Here is a 19,079-nt window from a genome sequence, read left to right as displayed (position 1 = left end):
AGGTCAAGTACATATCAAAAAGACACGTAGCTAGGCAATATGGAGAGGGAGGGAGACCGAGCAGATCACTGGCGGCTAAACTAACGTGTAGGACTATGCAACCTCCCATTGACCGTATAGTGGAAAGCAATGGAGGGGTACACCACTCCCCAAAGGCAATCGTAGAGCAATTCCGTAATTTTTATAGCCTACTGTACACTTCTAGTGGGGGGACCGACAGGAAGGATTTGAATGAGTACTTGGATGACATTGCATGTGGATGGCTATCTGATGTGCATAGGAAATACCTTAGCTTGCCGATAGATATAGAGGATGTAGTGACGGCTATCAAATCACTCCCAAATGGAAAGCACTGGGGCCTGATGGGCTGACTGCAGAATTTTACAAGGCATACGCTACGATACTTGCACCTCGCATACTGGCGATGTATGCAGAGGCTTATGAGGCAGGCACACTTCCACCGTCACCACGCCAGGCAATGATTATCACACTACTAAAGAAAGACAAACCCCCGGACGAATGTGAATCTTATCGCCCCCTGTCCCTTATCAACCTAGATGCCAAAATATTAGCGAAGATCTTGGCCACGAAGCTACAGCCGTTAATGCCCCTCCTGGTCCTGCCAGACCAATCAGGGTTTATCTCAGACTGATCTACGTCTCTAAACTTACGCACTATCTTTGCCATGTTACATGTCTTAAATCCGGACCTACCAGATGTTGCAGTGTTATTGGACACCGCAAAGGCGTTTGATTCCATAGAATGGAGTTACATGGTACAGATACTATATAGGATGGGCTTTCCCCCCATGTTTGTAAACTGGGTTCAATTACTATACACGGAGCCTACCGCTAGAGTTCGGATTGGCGGTGTCACATCTGAACCGCTGCGAATAGAATGAGGCACACAAAAGGGATGCCCATTATCCCCGTTGTTATTCGCCATTGTGCTGGAACCTCTGGCGTGCAAAATCCGTCAGCTACACAGAGCTGCGGCGCTCAATTTTGATAACAGACCGGTGGGGATTTCACTTTATGCGGACGACATGGTCTTGTACATCCGTGAACCGTCCACGTATCTGTCTCCCCTTCTTCGCGAATATGTAAAGTTTAGTCTGCACTCTGGTCTCCACATTAATTGGAAAAAATCGGTGATAATTCCGTTAAGTGCTGTCACCAAGTCTCCAATAGTGGAATACCCGCTTGTATGGTCTGACGAACCGGTGAAATACTTGGGAGTGTGGCTACACAGAGATCCGGCAGTGGTCATTGCTAAAATCCCCTTGACAAAATGGATCTTGTTACGGTTGAGAAGCGCTTAATCTTAACAAAGTTCCAATATGCTGCCTTAAACTCTTTTTTTGGCGGAAATAGGTTACTGTCTGGGTCCTCCTACAGACTGCTCCTCCACATGTCAAATAAGGTAATTTTTACTAGGGTATTATGTTCATTCATCAGCTTGTACAAAATCATTCTCTTGTTTCTTTTCCCCATTGCAAATACAGTACAAGCTACCAAGTTCGTATCTACAGGAATATAATGTAGTAGCGTCCTGTCTTCAATCCTGTTTAGCAGCTAATAACTTTCCTTCAGATACATTATCATTCACACCACATACACCATTACATAACATCTCTCATGTTTGTACACCTAAGGCTTCCTTTTTATAATATGTTATTATTTCCTACTGCTGAAAGATCCAAAACTTCTATTGAATTATTGTGGGAAGCTGATTTATCTATTTCCTTTCCTACCCACGGTTGGCATCAAATATGTCTTGAAATATTTAAAGCAAACACAAGAAGATGATGGACTGAGCGCTGAAACTTTTCAGACCCTCACCCCCAGTCACAGATCTGGGTGGATCCATCATCGTTCTTTATCTCACTTCGCCACTCCAGTTCAGACCCAGCCATATGCAAATCAGTCTTGACCTTGTGCTAATGGGAACAGTCCAGACCGAACTGCCGAACCAGGTCTTCCCTGGAACAGAAACAAGCAACCTGGGATCTGTTTCGGGGTAACACCCCTCATTGGCCAAGCTAGCTTGAATCCAGTGGCAAAGTGAGCAAGGGACCCACATCTGGACATACCTTGCCAACTTAGGGTGAACAAAGCAAACACAAGGAGATGATGGATGGAGCGCTGAAACTTTTCAGACACTCACCCCCTGTCACAGATCTGGGTTGTAATCATCATCGTTCTTTAGCTCACTTCGCCAATCCGGTTCAGACTCAGCATGGAAACAGTCCAGACTGAACTGCCAAGCCAGGTCATCCCTGGCCCATAAACAAGTATCCTGGGACCAGTTTTGGGATAACACCCCTCATCAGCCAGGCTAGCTTGAATCCAGTGGCAAATTGAGCACGAGACCCACGTCTAGGCAAACCCTGCCAACTTAGGGTGAACAAAGCAAACACAAGGAGACGATAGACGGAGCTCTGAAACTTTTCAGACACTCACCCCCAGTCACAGATTTGGGTTGAATCCATCATCATTCTTTAGCTCATATCGCAATTCCAGTTCAGACCAAGCCATATGCAAATCAGTCCTGACCCTGTGCCTCATCGGAACAGTCCAGACCGAACTGCCAAGCCATGTCTTTCCTGGACCAGAAACAAGCAACCTGGGACCGGTTTTGGGGTAACACCCCTCATCTGCCAGGCTAGCTTGAATCCAGTGGCAAAGTGAGCAAGTGACCCACGTCTGGGCATACCCTGCCAACTTAGGGCAAACAAGCGATCACAAGGAGATGATGGATGGAGCGCTGAAACTTTTCAGACACTCATCCCCAGTCGCAGATCTGGGTTGAATCCATCATCGTTGTTTAGCTCACTTCGCCACCCCAGTTCAGACTCAGCCAAATGCAAATCAGTCTTGCACCTGTGCCTCATGTGCACAGTCCATACCGAACTGCCAAGCCAGGTCTTCCACGGACAGGAAACAAGCATCCTGGGACCGGTTTCAGGGTAACACCCCTCATCAGCCAGGCTAGCTTGAATCCAGTCGCAAAGTGGGCAAGGGAACCATGTCTGGGAATACCCTGCCAACTTAAGACATAAAGCTTTTCGAATCAGACAATCTTTATTTTTTGTTTATAATATAGCTGTAATTGCCCCTGAATGTATTTCACAATTTTCCTCAACTTCATCTCCATTATGCTGGTCTTGTTCTTCCTGTACAGGCACTGGAACTATTTTATTATACTATTGTTCCAATGTGTTTAAATTTTTGGAGACAATTTGGTCCAAATGTTGAAAAAAATGCTAATGTAACATTCAATTATCAATTCATAATGTTTTCCCTGGAACTGCCTCACCAGATTTTTATTGTTTCTCTCCTAAGCCTATGTTATTTGATCTCTTTATTGCTCTAGCTTTTAAGGAGATGCTTTCTTGCTGGAAAGACACTTCTAAACTATCTATATTAGCATGATGGAACTTTGTTTGTGATGAACACAGAATAGCTACTGTTTCAGCATTTTCGATTCCTCAAAAAATTCAATCGGATCTACTCTGGCTACCTTTTATTACGTGCCTTTCTTCTCAATCAACTATACCTTAAGGACCATCTTTTTTCTTTATTTTCTTTTTCTTTTCTCTTGCTTGTTTTTCTTTTACATATATAAGAATAATTTATTATATTTTATTGTCTTATGATATTATTATTCATATTAGAAACAATTCCACTATTTCATAATTTAAATTGTTATAATGCATTATTTGTTGCTAATGTTAACAGTTTTCTTGTTTTTAATTCTTCAATACATGTGCCTAAAAATGGTGGAGCTACATATATCAGACAGAAGCAAACTTTATAATGTTCCTGTAGCTGTTTCCATTTTTTTGAGGAGGCAAAACAGTTTGACAATGAATAATTTTCTTGTTCTATGACGGCCTACTCACTCAGGGAAATACAGTTTGCCCTCACCCAAAAGCTGATCAGCTAACACACTGGAATCTGACTAGTCACCCTATCCTCCTCCTTCTCTTGTTTTATTTCAACAACAGTGTAATTGTGTGACATGAAGTGTTGTTTTATTTTGATCATGTTCAATCTCTCAATATTTTGGGTGAGAGACTGATGCTTCTCAATGTGACAACTGTACCAGCTGCACTGAACACGCGGTAAGCAGACACACTGGTTACCGGATAAATAAGATACTTTATTGCCAGTCTGCTGAGCTCCGTCATTGGTGCATCTTCCCGTACCAATAAACCAATGGGTTTTGATCCACACACACTTCTTTTCAGTCTTCCAGCTAGTGCTGGAACATCCTCTGAAAGGTCATTGTTGCTGCCACTTGCTCGATCTCTTTTGCCTTCAAAATTAGCTTAAGCCCTGCCACTCGAAACCAAGCCAATGCAGAAGTTGGATCCAACTCTCCTGTTCCTTTTGTTGCCGTGTACTTGTTGCTGGTGTTGGCTACTGTGAGACAACAGCACTGTCTTCTCTGGAAGTTGAAGGCTGCCCCCAGAACATCTGCCCGAGCCGAGATTTTCAAGCTGTTCTTCTTCCAGGTCTCTCACTTGATCAACAACATTCAGTGAAACATCCATTTCTGAAAAAGGAATGAAAGTGACCTGTATTTTTTTGGGACCGTGGTTCCAGAATATATACTGAAACATCCATTTCTGAAAAAGGAATGAAAGTGACCTGCATTTTTTGGGGACCGTGGTTCAAGTATTGTGGCACAGATGTATTTTTTGCATCACACAATGTCTCTTTGCAGCCTTGGATGAACAGCCAAGCGATGGATTAAGCTCTCAACCAAGCCTTGTGCTTTAGTGTTGCCGTTCACGCATGTGAACCTTTGCGACACCATTTTTAAATGGTCCTGTAGGAGATGCAACAATGGGATAGCCTGGCTCATTGTGCTGTCCTCCGTGCTGACTTTCTGTGTGAAAACCTGAAATTGAAGTAGCATCTGTGTTTGGCATTTGCTTAGGCCCTATTTGTCCACCTCCATGGTCATGTTTTTCTCAGTTGCACCTGCTCTTATTTGAAAGACATAGACACTGATTGGTTTGTACTGCTCAAACAGATGCTGCAACATGTAATAGGTCAAGTTGGCACCTCCTGTATGAGAGATTTGAATGGTATATGATTAGTACACTGAATGATCCCCAACTTCTTAAGGGCTTCAATAGAATGGCTGAAATGAGCGCAGATTATACTGCATGTGGTTAGTATTTTTCTGACTATGTCTTCTTTTTTTGGGAGAAAATCCTGCACAATCATGTTGATGCAATGCACCAAACACTGGGCCCTGAAATAGCTGCCATCCGCCATGGCCTTAACTATATGACTGCCATCATTTGTGGCAACAAATTCAAATTTGAGACATCCGGGTCACAGCCATTTAAACACCTTGCTGTTAAAGTTTTCTAAGATGTTTGCAACCTGCAGCCTAACCCCCCCAAAAAAAGATCCAGCGTGCAGTGATACACATGTAATCAGTGGCTTGACAACTCATCCACATGTCTGTCGTCAAGTGGATAGTGTGAACAGCACTCTGCTGCAAAGCTTGTTTAACTAATTGCAGCAGATTGAGATGGAGCACTGGAACAGCAACTCTGGTATAATAGGTCCAGCTGGGAACCTTCCATTTTGGGCAGATGATTACCACAAATTCCCTCTCCTTCAACAAAAGAAAAGGAAGGAGGTCCAGCGCTAACATTTTAGGCAGCTTCCCATTGTACAAACACAAATGTGCCATTGGTGAGGTGCCTTAATAGGGCCCGCCTGCCTAAAGATGCCGGTACTGGTAGCCTGGATTTTTTTCTTTTCTGGTGCCACTGATGCAGACGACTTCAGGAGAGAAGAACCAGGAGGTGGTAGACTCCATGTGCGTCTTGGGGAAGTCACTGTAAGCTGTGGTTTCTCCATCTGACTGATTTTGAAATTGTAGAGTTGGGTGATAGTGGTGCACTGCTGGGTACAGGGCTGCTTTGCATAAAGCTTTCACCCTCTTCTTCCTTATCATCTTCACTTCTCACAGTGATCTGAGCTGATTACCCTCTCTCATTAGCACCACCACCTGAAGCATTTTTAAGGTACACCTCCCACCTGATTGTGGGCAGTTTTTTCATAAGGGTAGTTTGGCCACCAGTTCCCTAGTGTGAACTAGCCTTACCTCGACAAACACTTGCGTGGCAAATGTAGTATATTGCAATGTTATCCACCTGCTTACTAGTCTTACAAAAGTACCAAACTGGGGAGGGGAACTTTCTGAGTGTGCCACTGTCAATGCCAGAAGAAGAAGAACTGGAGGTAGGTGGGTGTGTCATTGATTACCTCTCTGCAGTGCGTACTACAGCTGAGGTAGTGGTGGATACAGGTCACAGCGGGGGCTTACAAATATGGAAGCTGGCGGTGGTGGTGGAACCAGTGCCACATCCCTCTGAGCAGGTTGAATAGGACAGGTAATGCTGATGTCTTCTGGGCCAGCAATGACTAATGACTGTCTCATCCTCCTCATCCCCCATCATATTTGTAAGGCTTTCAGGAACTTTCCTTTTTCCTTGTCCTCTGGGCCAGCTTCCATGACAATGACTGGATCATTCTCTTCACCCCATTTCATATTTATAAGGCTTTCAGGATCCTTCCTTTTCCCTTGTCTCTCCTGGTGGATCTCAGACTCACCTGGTGTCCAATTTATGTCCAAATTGTCAGAAGGGGGACTCGAAGAAGATGGTGGAGTACCCTTCCTTTTTGCTTGATGGGGATGTTGAAGCCAATGGTCAAGAAGAGGTACATCTTGCTTAGCAGGAATCTCAACCTCCTGTTCTGCTCCTACTTCAGGAAGATCTATTGCTGGCTGCGACTCATATTGTCCACTATGCTTAGTTTCCTGCAACAATTGGATACTAGTTTACAGCTGAGACAAATTAAATTTAGACTACTTCTTGTCGCTATGATTGCAGTGGCAGCCTCCCTGAGAGACATTGCCTTAGGCTTAGGTTGGGGTGGGGTGGTGCCATTGATGCAGATTTGCTTCTCTCAGCTTCCCCCCAGAGGACAATACAGTAGGCACGTGTCTCCTGAAAAAGGTTTGGGGTGGCACACCAGTAGTGGAAATCTGCTTCTTCTTCTCCTCCTCACAGCCACTTTTTTGGCAGCATCTTTATTTGGGACTATCTTGAAGGACAGTCAGTTGACAGTGGCACTTAGTTGCACAAGCTTAAGAGATGGGAGGAGTCACATGTTGTGGTCACATTACTTTGTGCTGACCTTCTGTCTGGCAATACTGTAATTGATGTCTCTTGTGTACCTAAAAGCATACAAGCAAGAAAAACATTTAGTGAAACATGCAATTTTTGCAGTTTGATTATTCATATTACAGACATTATAATTTAGTGTGGTTACTTATTATCCTAAATAATTGACAACAATAGTGTAACCATTATGAAGCCAAACCACACCACCATATTATATTATTTCATTTTTAATCAGGATAACAACAATCAAATGTAACTGTTTGCTTTATGTGCATCTAAGGGGAGACACCTATGGAGGTCAGGGAGGTGCACGAGAAAATGGAATAATCCCCCCAAAATGAATGCTAGCATGCGTCTAGGGCAGGCAAGGGGGTCGAGGGGAGAATGGAAAAATCCTTAAAAATGAATTCTGGTGTACACCTATGGCAGTCAGAGAGTCCAGGGAAAAATGGAACAATCCTTAAAAAATAAATGCTGGTGTGAGCATGTGTGCCTATGGCAGGCATGGGGCTCAGAGGAAAAATGGTAATGACAATCCTTAAAAATTAATGCTGGTGTGTTGCTGACATCTATGGCAGGCTTTAAAAATTAAAAATAAACAAATAAGAAAATAAAAAACAAAACACTAAAAAGCAATTAATTGCAGGTGTAATAGGGAGCTATGAGAAACCCATTGGGAGGCATGGCAGTGCAGGGGAAACCATGATCCTGAAACATATTAAACTGATATCAGGGGGAAAGTAAAAAAAAAATTGGCAAAAAAAAATGTCATTGCAAGGTTCTTGTACTCATCAGGGTTCGGACGATGCAATAAGGGGTCCACCCATTGACATCCCCGACTCCAACTGAGTGTTACGGAGTATTAAGGTGATCAAGTCAGGGAAAAGAAAGGTAGGGAACAGCAGGGAGGAGAACCTATAAGACAAAGAACAAATACCATGAATACATATATATATAAATATATATGCAATGCTACTCTCATGTGATCTCACCAGTGGGCTACAAATACCTTATCTACGTGAGCGCTTATCCAAGCCTCTTTCTAGCTCCTGGAAACAACCAGTCTCCTTTGAAGATAATCCTCCAATGCACAACACAGTGAGTTAAACTACTCTCATTCCATCCCCTGCCACCAACACCACAATACTTTGAGCCAAACACACCTTTAGGCATATAAATCCAAGTACGTACTGGTTCTCTAAATGTCAGTAGGATTAAAGTTGCTCATAATCAAAGTCTCGATCCAGAAAGGGTAAACTATCAAAAATATATGTTCCACAGGCACCACTGGTGTGTTTTTTGTAGCACACTTCAAGTTATAAAAAACGGATGCAGTTAAACAACTAAATGAAATGTTGCTCCCTTCTGACTTGTAAACATAAACAAAACCAACAGTGTAGGCAATTCTGACCCTACCTTAGCAAGATCTTTTTCTTGATGGCGGAGCGGTTATCCTCACCGCCGCCCTTTTTCTGCCTTCAGCACAATCATTTCCTATAGGGCTGATCGGTTATCCTCACCAATGCCCAGAATAGCTGCGTCAGGGCACACTCTTCAGCCGGTACAGTGTTCTTTATTTTTCCCCTCTTCACTTCAAGAACACATGCAGGCCTATGGCAAAAGTACACTGGCTGGCTACACAAAATGGTCGCCGGCCGCATGGTCAAAGAACGAACAAGGCAGCATGGACAACAAAGAACCCACACATGCCTATGGATACTGACAAGACCCCCCTGCCACACGGCATGGAGAACAAAGGCAAATGGTGGCCTATGGCAAAAACACACACTGGCCAGAAAAAGGAGGCATGGTAATACTGAAGAAAACACTACCATTAATTCAGCAATATCAAAAACAAAACTTAATTGAGCTATACAAATTTTACAACAACAAACATCCTCCTAAGGCATCAAACATTATCCCACTAATATATATTTTTTTCAGAAAAAAACATGACATACAAAAAAATATGTTTTTTTTACATTTCATCCAATGTCATCAAGGCCCTAAATGAAGTTTTAAAACACCATATACCACAGAAACTGTTGTTTCATGCACCCATGATTAGTACTTTGCCTACTTGCTGGATGGCTCATGGGCAGACTAAGCCACATAGAAAAATAAAAAAATAGAGCAAATTTAACAAACATGGACACAATGTATTGAACTGTGCAAACGTTTTCCCTTACAAAAGATGAAAAATTACAGCCAATAAAATAAGTAGGCCCATACTGAAACTCCAGGCTCCTCTCCACAATCTAATTTAAAAATCGAATAAAATTACAAATAAATACTGGTGCATGCCCTATACCAAACAAACAATAAAAGATTTTCAACTTGTGATATTAAAAAAACAAAGTCCTTAAATCCAGGAAGAGGAAGTTGGAGTCCCTAGGACACTTGCTTCTTAAAAAGTAAAAATAAATGCCTTGCGCACTAAAAAACCACCTGAATGATACGTTGGAGTGTAAAATAAACTCGAAAACCTATTTTTTAGTAGATTTAGCTGCTTCTTAAGTAGAGAATCTGGTCAAGATCCAGCCACTGCCGTTTGTGATTGCCATCAACACAAAAATGGTGCTGGGAGGCTGTGTGGTTACCGGAAGCCATGGTAACAGGCAGGAAGTCTTGTGGGCACTCGCTAGAGGATGGCAATTCCAGTAGCACTCACCAGTGTGTGCCAAAGCAAGCCTTACGTGCGCCAAAGGGTAAAATAATTCTGTGCATTACAAAGGGCAGAATTTAGCGGAAACTTTGAGATCCTGAAATCCGCCAGCTCTACCAGCTGAATTATATTTCTGCTGATGCCTTGTTTAGATTGGAGTGGGAATAGTAAATATCAGACTTTTAGTGTTCAATTACTTCTCCAAAATGGTGTAGATTGAAGTGGGAATAGTAAATGTCACCCCTTTAGAGTACAACACCTTTCCCAAATATGGTTGGATTGGAGTGGGAACAGTAAATGTCAGGCCTTTAGTGTACAACGCCTTCCCCAAATTGGTTTACATTGGAGTAGGATTAGTAAATGTCACCCCTTTAGTGCCTAAAACATTCCTTCAATCTGGTTAGATTGGAGTGAAAACAGTACATTTCACCCCTTTAGTATCTAGCAATGTTTTAAAATTATTCGTGTTGGAGTGTGATTCCTTAAGTTTAGATTTTCATTCTGAAATATTATATTTGACTTTTATTTGTATGTAATAGAAATACTTTGTGTTATTTTACCAGTATTTTTGGTGATTAGAATTATAATTTTATAACAGTTTGTTGTATGTTTCTAACCAATTATGTTATTAACTACATTTTTGGGAAAAATAAAGACTGTGACTCATTATTCTACTTTTATTTATGTTACTAAAGTTTATTTATTGTTTTCTTTACATTTTTAATCACATAAAATTCAAGTTAAAAATAAACATTTATATAAAGTTAAATAAAGAAAACATTGTTATGCTGTTTATTATATATTAACCTTTTCCGTGCTGAGGATGTAACCGCTCCGTCATCAGCCGCGGTGGCGCTGTGCTGATGACGGAGCGGTTCCGTCATGGCCTGCCCAACGCGCCTGCGCGGCGCGGATTCCGCACCTGCACTGGGCGTTCTATTGAGCGGGTGGGGCCATGACGGAACCGCTCTGTCATCAGCACAGCTCAACCGTGGCTGGTGGCGGAGCGGTTCTGTCACAAGCATGGACCCGCCGCGCGGCCGCCCCGCCCCCTTAGCGCTGTGGCGGAATAGCCACCGCAGCGAAGGGGTTAAACAAATGTATATATTTTTACTATTATTTAATTTATACTGTACAATTTTTCTACATGTTATTATCACATTGTTTACATGTTTTCCATGTTTAATAATTTGTTACATTTTCTATATATGTATCAACATTTTTACATTATTTAGTTTCATATAGAGGTGAAAAAAATCAGCTACCTTCTATTTTATAACCTGTTTATGTAATGTTTAGTTTACTTTCACAGAACCAGGTCGCAATAAGGTGCTGCAGTTTGTCAGAACATGTACGTCCTTCTTTAAGGGTTTTGAGGGTGGGGGGTTAGGGGGAAGGTCTATAAATTAGTTATAGTGTTATTTTTTGTTGTTGTATATTTAGATGTATTAGTGTTACTATTTTTCACTAGTTTGTTTTGGATATTCATATACTATTTTAGTATTGCTATGTTACCTTAAATTGTGTTACGTTACATATGTTTTGATAACTAACAGTTATGTAGATGTATTTTTGGAAATGTAATGTGTTTTGTAGGTGGGATTTTAAATTTACTTAACAGGTTTTTGTCTTCAAGCGTGTCCTATGGGCATTACAAGCCTAAGTTTTTTTAAAAAGAAAATAATTTTTGGTTCATAATAAATCAATGCTTTTTACTTTGATTTCCTTTTTTCAGGTTTCCTATAACATTTCAATTTTTAAAAACTTTTCAGGTTTTTTATGGTTTCTGCATACTTTGGATTGCCTTTATGGATTTCTATTGGATTCGTTATGCTTTTGTATTTTTGGGGCTTTTTGAACAATATTTTTCCCATTTTTGGCATATTTCTATTCTTTATTACGTGGATAAAGAAATCTGCAGCTACAGAAAAGTAAGCTTTATTTACTAATTTTTTGGGTCGGAAATGTGCTATTATATTGTTTGTGTAAACATTATGTGATTGTTATGTGGAATTTTTATGTTATGTATTGTTATGTGTTGTAATTATTTTATGTAATGGATTGAGTTTGTTTTTAAGTTTCTTGACTGTTACATTTAAACAAAATAATTTATAAATAATTCATTAACATTAGATGTCAGTGGGGGCATCCCCACTCAAGGGCTCCCATTGACCTTGATTTGATCTGTTTCTTTTGTGGGCACTAGGCCCAGCCACACAAGTGGCTCAGCATTTTTATCAGCACAAGTGGGGTAAGGGTGGGTGGTAAGAATGTTGTGGACTGCTGTGTATTCTGTACGTTTCCATCACAGAAATGTAAGGAAAATGTGCGATTCTAAGCAAAGTTTGAGTTTTACAGGGCATTGTGGGTAAGAAAACGTTATAGGATCCATGTAAGGCACACCAGGCTGGGCTCTCCTCATCGTCTTATTTTTAAAAAAATGTGCAGATTTGCTAAGTTTCCCTAGGTGCCAACTGAGCTAGGGCTAAAACTTCACAGATACCAACTTTGCAAAAAACTGGTCGGCTGTGAGTCGAAAAATGTAATGTATCCATGTTGTGTTTTGGGTTGTTTTCTGCCGCAGACTCTAGGTCTACCAACTCAAGTGAGGAACCATTTTTATCGGGAGACTTGAGGGAATGCTGGGCAGTAGGAAATGTGTGACTTCCTGCACACTCCAGAACTTTCCATCACAGATAAGTGAGGGAAATATATTATTTTAGTCAAAGTTTGAGGTTTGCAACAAATATTGATAGCAAAACCTAGTGACAGCCATGCAAGACACACCATCCATGATTCCCCATTGGTGTCTAGTTTTTAAAAATGTTCATGTTTGCTAGATTTCTTTAGGTGCCACCTGAGCTAGGGCCCAAAATCCACAGCTAATCAGTTTGGAAACAACTGTCTGTTTTGAGTGAATAAATGTGATGTATCTATGTTGCATTCTGGACCATTTTCTGTCAAGGGTAATAGGCCTACTCACACAAGTAAGGTTCCATTTGTAATGGGAGACTTGGGGAAATGCTGAGTAGAAGGAAATGTGCACTCCCCACAGTGTCCACATCTTTCCATCATAGAAATGTGAGTAAAATATGTTTTTTTAGTCAAAGTTTGAGCTTTGCAAGGAATTCTCGGTAACAAAACCTGGTGAAAGCTACCTAAGTCATACCTACCTGGGTTTCTCTATGTGTCTAGATTCTAAAAATTTACAAGTCTTCTAGTTTCCCTAGGTGCCGACTGCTCTAGGGCTCAAAATTCACAGCTACTAACTTTGCAAAAAGCGAGTCAGTTTTGAATGGAAAAATGTGAAGTATCCATGTTGTGTTCTGGGTCAATTCCTTTCCCGGGTGCTAGGCCTACCCACACAGGTGAGGTGCCATTTTTTATCGGGAGACTTGGGGATGTTGGGTAGAAATACATTTGTGGCTCCCCATAGATTCAAGAACTATCCATCACAGAAATAGGAGGAAAATATGCTTTTTGTCAACGTTTGATGTTTAAACAATCATTCACACGTTCTCTAACATTAGAGAATGACCCTCTGGGCGCTGCGGTGCAAATTGCGCTGGCGATGTTCAAAGGAATTAAAGATTAGACCAGATACTTAAGTTGAAGACATTGAATTTACATTCGCATTGAATCTTTATTCAAGCCATAAAGATATGTTCATTTTGTATCAACGAAGATAATGTCACCCTGATAGAAAATCTCATGAAATCTTTATCATTGTTCCCAATGCATTTCGGGCACAAATGGGGCCCTTCATCAGGGAAAATCTAAACTAGAACAAACATAAGTGTCTGGTCTAATCTTTAATTCCTTTGAATATCGCTAACGCAATTTGCACCGCAGCACCCAGAGGGACGTTCTCTAATGTTAGAGAACGCATGAATGATTGTTTTGACTACAACACTCCAAGGTCTAGCGAGTGAGTCCTCCGTGGCATGCGACAACCATCTAATCATTTTAACAAGAGAGCTTGGGCGCAATCAACCCGCATTGAACCGTTTGATGTTTGCAATGAAATTTGAGAAACAAAACCTACTGAGAGCCATGTAAGACACCCCTCCATGGATTTTCCTTATTTTAAAAAATGTACAGGTTTGCCAGGTTTCTCTAGGTGTCGACTGAACTAGGGCCCAAAATGTACAGCTACCCACCTTGAAAAAAAAATTCAGTTGTGATTGGAAAAAGTGATGTATCCATGTTGCATTTTTGGCTGATTCCTGTTGGGGGTACTAGGAATACCCACACAAGTGAGGTACCATTATTATCGGGAGACTTGGGGGAATGCTGAGCCGAAGGAAATTTGTGGCACCCCACAGATTCTAGCACTTTCCATCAAAGAAATGTGAGGAAGATATGTTTTTAGTCAAAGTTTTAGGTTTGCAAGTAATTCTAGGTACAAAACCTGGTCAGAGCCACATAAGTCACCCTTCCATGGATTTGCCTAGGTGTCTAGTTTTAAAAAATGTACACGTTTGCTAGGGGTATTTAGGTGCTGGCTTAGCCAGGGCCCAGACCACAGAGACCCATTTTAAAAAAATGGGTCCGTTTTGAGAGGAAATTATGTGGTGCATTCATGTTGCAATTTGGGTTGTTTCCTGTCGTGGACACTTGGCCTAACTACACAAGTGATGTACTATTTTTATCAGAAGACATGTGGGAGCATAGAATAGTAGGATATTTGTTATCCACAATTGGATTTTGCTGCATTTGTGCCTTCCAATTGTAAGCCAGTCTGTAAGAAAGAAGACATTGGAAAGACACTCTCTAAATCATATGCAAATTTGGGTCCCCAAAATTAATAGATGTACACATAACCACTGCTCATAAACTCCAGATCTTGTACCCATTTCAGAAATATATAGTTTTCCTTGATACCCTTATTTCATTCTATATATTTCACCATATGAATTGGTCTACACTCGATACGCAGTGAAAAAGCATTGTACGGTGCAGCTCAGTTGTTAGCTCTGGGTACTTTTCGTTCTTGGAAGTTTCTTTGGAAACACTATATAACTCCACAATGAAAAGCGCCTAGCGGACATAGTGGTATATTTATTTGTAAATTGGTCACTGTGACAAAAAGTTACAGATGAAAACGTAGTCACAAATGGCAGTTTTTTCCTACTCCTTTTCAGCATTTCTTTATTTCAACAGTTAGTTTCTTCTGGAAAACTTTGAGGGATCTACACATATGAAACCTTGCTGAATTCAGAGTATTAACTACTTTTCTAAAACGTATCGCTTTTCTGGGTCAACCAAAGGATTCACACTAGTTTCCACTGCATATTGAAAGTAGTTTGAGAGGACATAAATCAGGAACAATGAGCTACCGCATTGAAAAATGGCAAAACAGCTCTAAAGTAATTGTTTTTTTTATTCAGCTCTGCATGTTCCTGAAAGCTGGAAAAATGGTGATTATTACACAGTATACCTTTTGTTGATGCCAATTTTAGAAGAAAAAAAACACTTTTACCCAGAACACTTTTTCCTATTTTTCACAAAAAACGAATTGTTGTGCTATATTTTGCTTCTTTTTTCCATTCCGTCCAGGGGAATCCACAAACCCTGGGTACTCGGAACTTAAAATCCCCATGATGTTGGAAAAAAAGGACACAGGTTTGGTCTGGAAATCTTATGTGGAACACAAGTTATGGACCCCTAAGCGTGAACTACCCCAAATAGCTCAGCACTGGGGGGGGGGGGGAGGGCAAACTTCCCAGCAGTCACAGAGTTAAGTATAAGATGTCAATATATTTGTTTAATATATTTAATTTCTTATCCTTTTGTGTTTCGATATTGTGTACATCAATATTATGTCACTGAGCCAGTGTCTAAGTAGACAGACACACCAACCTGACAGGCAGGTAGTTAAACTGCTGTTTATTTGACCCAATAAAACTGCATGGACCTGGTCCTCCCCATTATTTTCATCATTATATTCAAAATCTCGAAGTCAATCATTTTCATCTATTGGTCCCACAGGTTAAAAAGAATTTGAGACTGCTACATTATAAGTAGATAGCTACTTGGATGCCATTCTCCAAGGCACAACAGGATTATGTGAGCTAAAGCCTGCCCTGCGTCTATAAAAATAGTTCAAAGCCAGTGCTTTAATGAGTCTAAGTTTCAAAGATTAATTAGCTAACCTACTCAGCAGAGAGGTGACTAGAAGGAAGTCCCTAAAATTCATTACTATACAATCACCACATGTCCTTTGGGATCACTTCTCACCTAAGGGATCCTTCTGATCATGATATCATCGTAGTCAATAAGTCAAGATCCGTGTTCCTCATTTGTGACAAGCAGGGACCCTCTCCTCTAGTCAGGGCAAGGGACTTACCCTTTAAAATAACCCCTGCTCACCCTCTAGGTTGCGTGGCACGAGCAGACAAGGCTAAACCTCAGAGCATTAGGGGTTAAGCATTTGTAAGTGCTTACTGTAATTCAATGATAACACCACAAAAGGGATACCACACGAGGTTTTGTATCAAAAATAATTACTTTATATAAGGCTTAGCACAAGAACTAATTAAGTTTTAAAATTAGGCCACAATACTATTAGAAAGGCAAAGTTTTACTTCACAAATGCGTGTCTTAATGGTCTCTGTGTGTCGTGCTGACTGCGCGGTTCTCTCGTGTCTTAAAAGAGTAAAAAACGTTGCAGACTCGCTGGTCCGATGCGCACACAGTCAGGGGCAACTCTCACAGTACCCTAAAGTTCATAGGGGTCGACGCGGATGATGCGACAGGTGAAGGTGTCCCAGGAGCGTGCGTGGGCTCTTCTCCGGTGCGGGACTGGGTTGGTTAGATACCTCGGTTCGGGGCATCTGAGCGGGGCTGCAGGGCGAAGCGGACGGTCCGGGTCGTAGCGGCTTCACAATGCGGCGCGGGATGCGCGTCGTGCCTTGGAGCGGGGATGCCAATCTGAACCCAACGGTGCAGTACGGGGCGGCCAGTACACCTCGAGCGCACGAGCCGTACTCTTCAGTGCGCAGCTGCGGGTTCGGTTTCAGGAGTGCAGCGCCAGGGGAGCAGGGTGGATTCTCCTTGCGGGCGCTCCGGTCTTTAACTGCCAGCGGCAGGGGCGGCGAGGCAAGCAGTGCGGCTCACGGGTGAGGGTGCAGCGGGGTGTAGGCGGCCCGGCAGTGGACAGTGCGGGTTACGGCTTGTACAAAGCGGAGCCACACAGTGCGGGGCTGCCACGGACACGGCTGCAGAGTAAACAGGGTTTTGAGTCGCACTTCGATCGCGGCTCTAGCCGCAGGGCAAGTTTTGGGCAATGTCCAGCGGCTCTTGAGACAGGAGGAGTCCAATATTCCTGGGACTCCGTTCAGGGGGCAAGCTCACCCACAAGCCCTTGGAGATTTGGTTGAAGCACAAGTTCTGCAAAGTCTCTCTCAGTCTTTTCCTCTCCTTTCTCAGCACGGCCCCCACTGCAGGCCAATCCCCCAGGTCAGGGACAGAACTCCTCCTTCACTTTTCCAGGTCCTTCTTGTCGGGCAGGGGTTCTTCGTGGTTCAAGCAGGATCTGATTTCTTAGGAGCAGGGCTCCTATATTTATACTGCATTTCTTTCGTTCTTTCAGGCCAGGGGGCCTTTGCCTTGTTCAGTCCAGCTCCTTAGCACTTTGTTGACACGATGCAGGCTTCTGCTTTCAGGGTGCAGGGCAGAGACATCAGACGCTCCACAGGAGGTGGAGCCAGCATTGTGGTGGCAGAGCACAGCCCTATTCAGAGTCAAGGGGCACTCCTCCCACCCATCCTGGTGTAATCTTTCTATTCACCACCTGGCTGCCCAGCCTGTCTACTGGAATTCCCCAGCCCTGTCACACACAGAAACCAGACAGCAGATACACATCCTAGCAGAGGCGGGCTGAAATGGTTAGGCAAGCAAATACCAACTTTCTAAAAGTGGTATTTGCAAACACAGAACATTAAAATAAACCTTACTAAAATATGTATTTTATATTTCTGAGTTCAGGCATACTAAACTCGAATTGCTACCAGTTCCCTGAGTCTGTTGGGATCATTCTGGCCTATGAGAACAGGTAGCCTTACAATAGTGAAAAACGAAAATGGCTGTAATTCACTATTAGGACATGCCACACACATCAGGGCTTGACCTACCTTATACTTACAATGCACCCTGCCCATGGGCCTACCAGAGGGGTGACTAATATGATTTTAAGGGAAGGTTTAAGGACCGGCAAGTGGGTGCACTTGCCCAGTTAGCATGGCAGTACCAGACTGCACGCAGATTCTGCAATGGTAGACCTTAGACACATTTTACCAGGCCGCTCCTGTGGGTGGCACAACCAGTGCTGCAAGCCCATTAGCAGCATTCGGATTTACAAGCCCTGGGCACTCCTGGTGCACTGTACTGGGGTCTGACAGTAAACCAAATAAGCCAATCATGGAATCCAATCAATATAGCATTAATTTATAGTAGGGAGAGCATATGCACTTCAGCACTGATCAGCAGTGGTAAAGTACCCAGAGTCATTAAACCAACAAAAACAGGTCAGAGAGAATATAGGAGGAAGGCAAAACGTTCAGGGATGACCCTGCAGAAAGGGCCAAGTCCAACACTCATTAACCAAATATGTGCTTTATTTTGAAACTATAATAATCCTCCCTTTAGTTCAGTTTTAGCATTGGAACCTCACTTATCATAATCACATCAAATTCTCACTGGTGAAGCTGTTATAAGTAACAATTCTTTAGTAAGGGTTAAATTAAGGGTGAAAATCATTTGTTCTTTGGTTTGATTATCAGTCAGACTATGAATTGTCTTGACAATGCCTTTTCTCATCCATGTATTACCCCTCAAGTTCTCCCCTTCTTGTTCCTTTAAGACAGTGAGGGCAAACACCTGCGGTAAACCACACCCCTTTCCCACTTAAAGCTCAGATGGGATATCTTTCACATTATTCTTAGCTAGCCTCTTCATCCTGTCCACTGCTTCTGTCAAATTTGTCAATGATTCAATGATCTTTAATTTAGAAAATAGGGTCTCAAATGAGCTCTTAATCACATTTCCCATCTGCAATAAAAGAGTGTGTTATATCTTGTGTACTTATCTATGCATCTTCGCTGGTACTTTGGCACTTGCTGCTCAACCAATGTGAATGTGCTGTGTGGCATGTTTGGGTGTCTATGAGGTGAGGAGTGTCAGTTGGAGGATGGG

This window comes from Lissotriton vulgaris, chromosome 7 (genome assembly GCF_964263255.1).
Source record: "Lissotriton vulgaris chromosome 7, aLisVul1.2, whole genome shotgun sequence".
Classification (NCBI taxonomy): domain Eukaryota; kingdom Metazoa; phylum Chordata; class Amphibia; order Caudata; family Salamandridae; genus Lissotriton; species Lissotriton vulgaris.
This window is presented reverse-complemented; position numbering follows the sequence as displayed.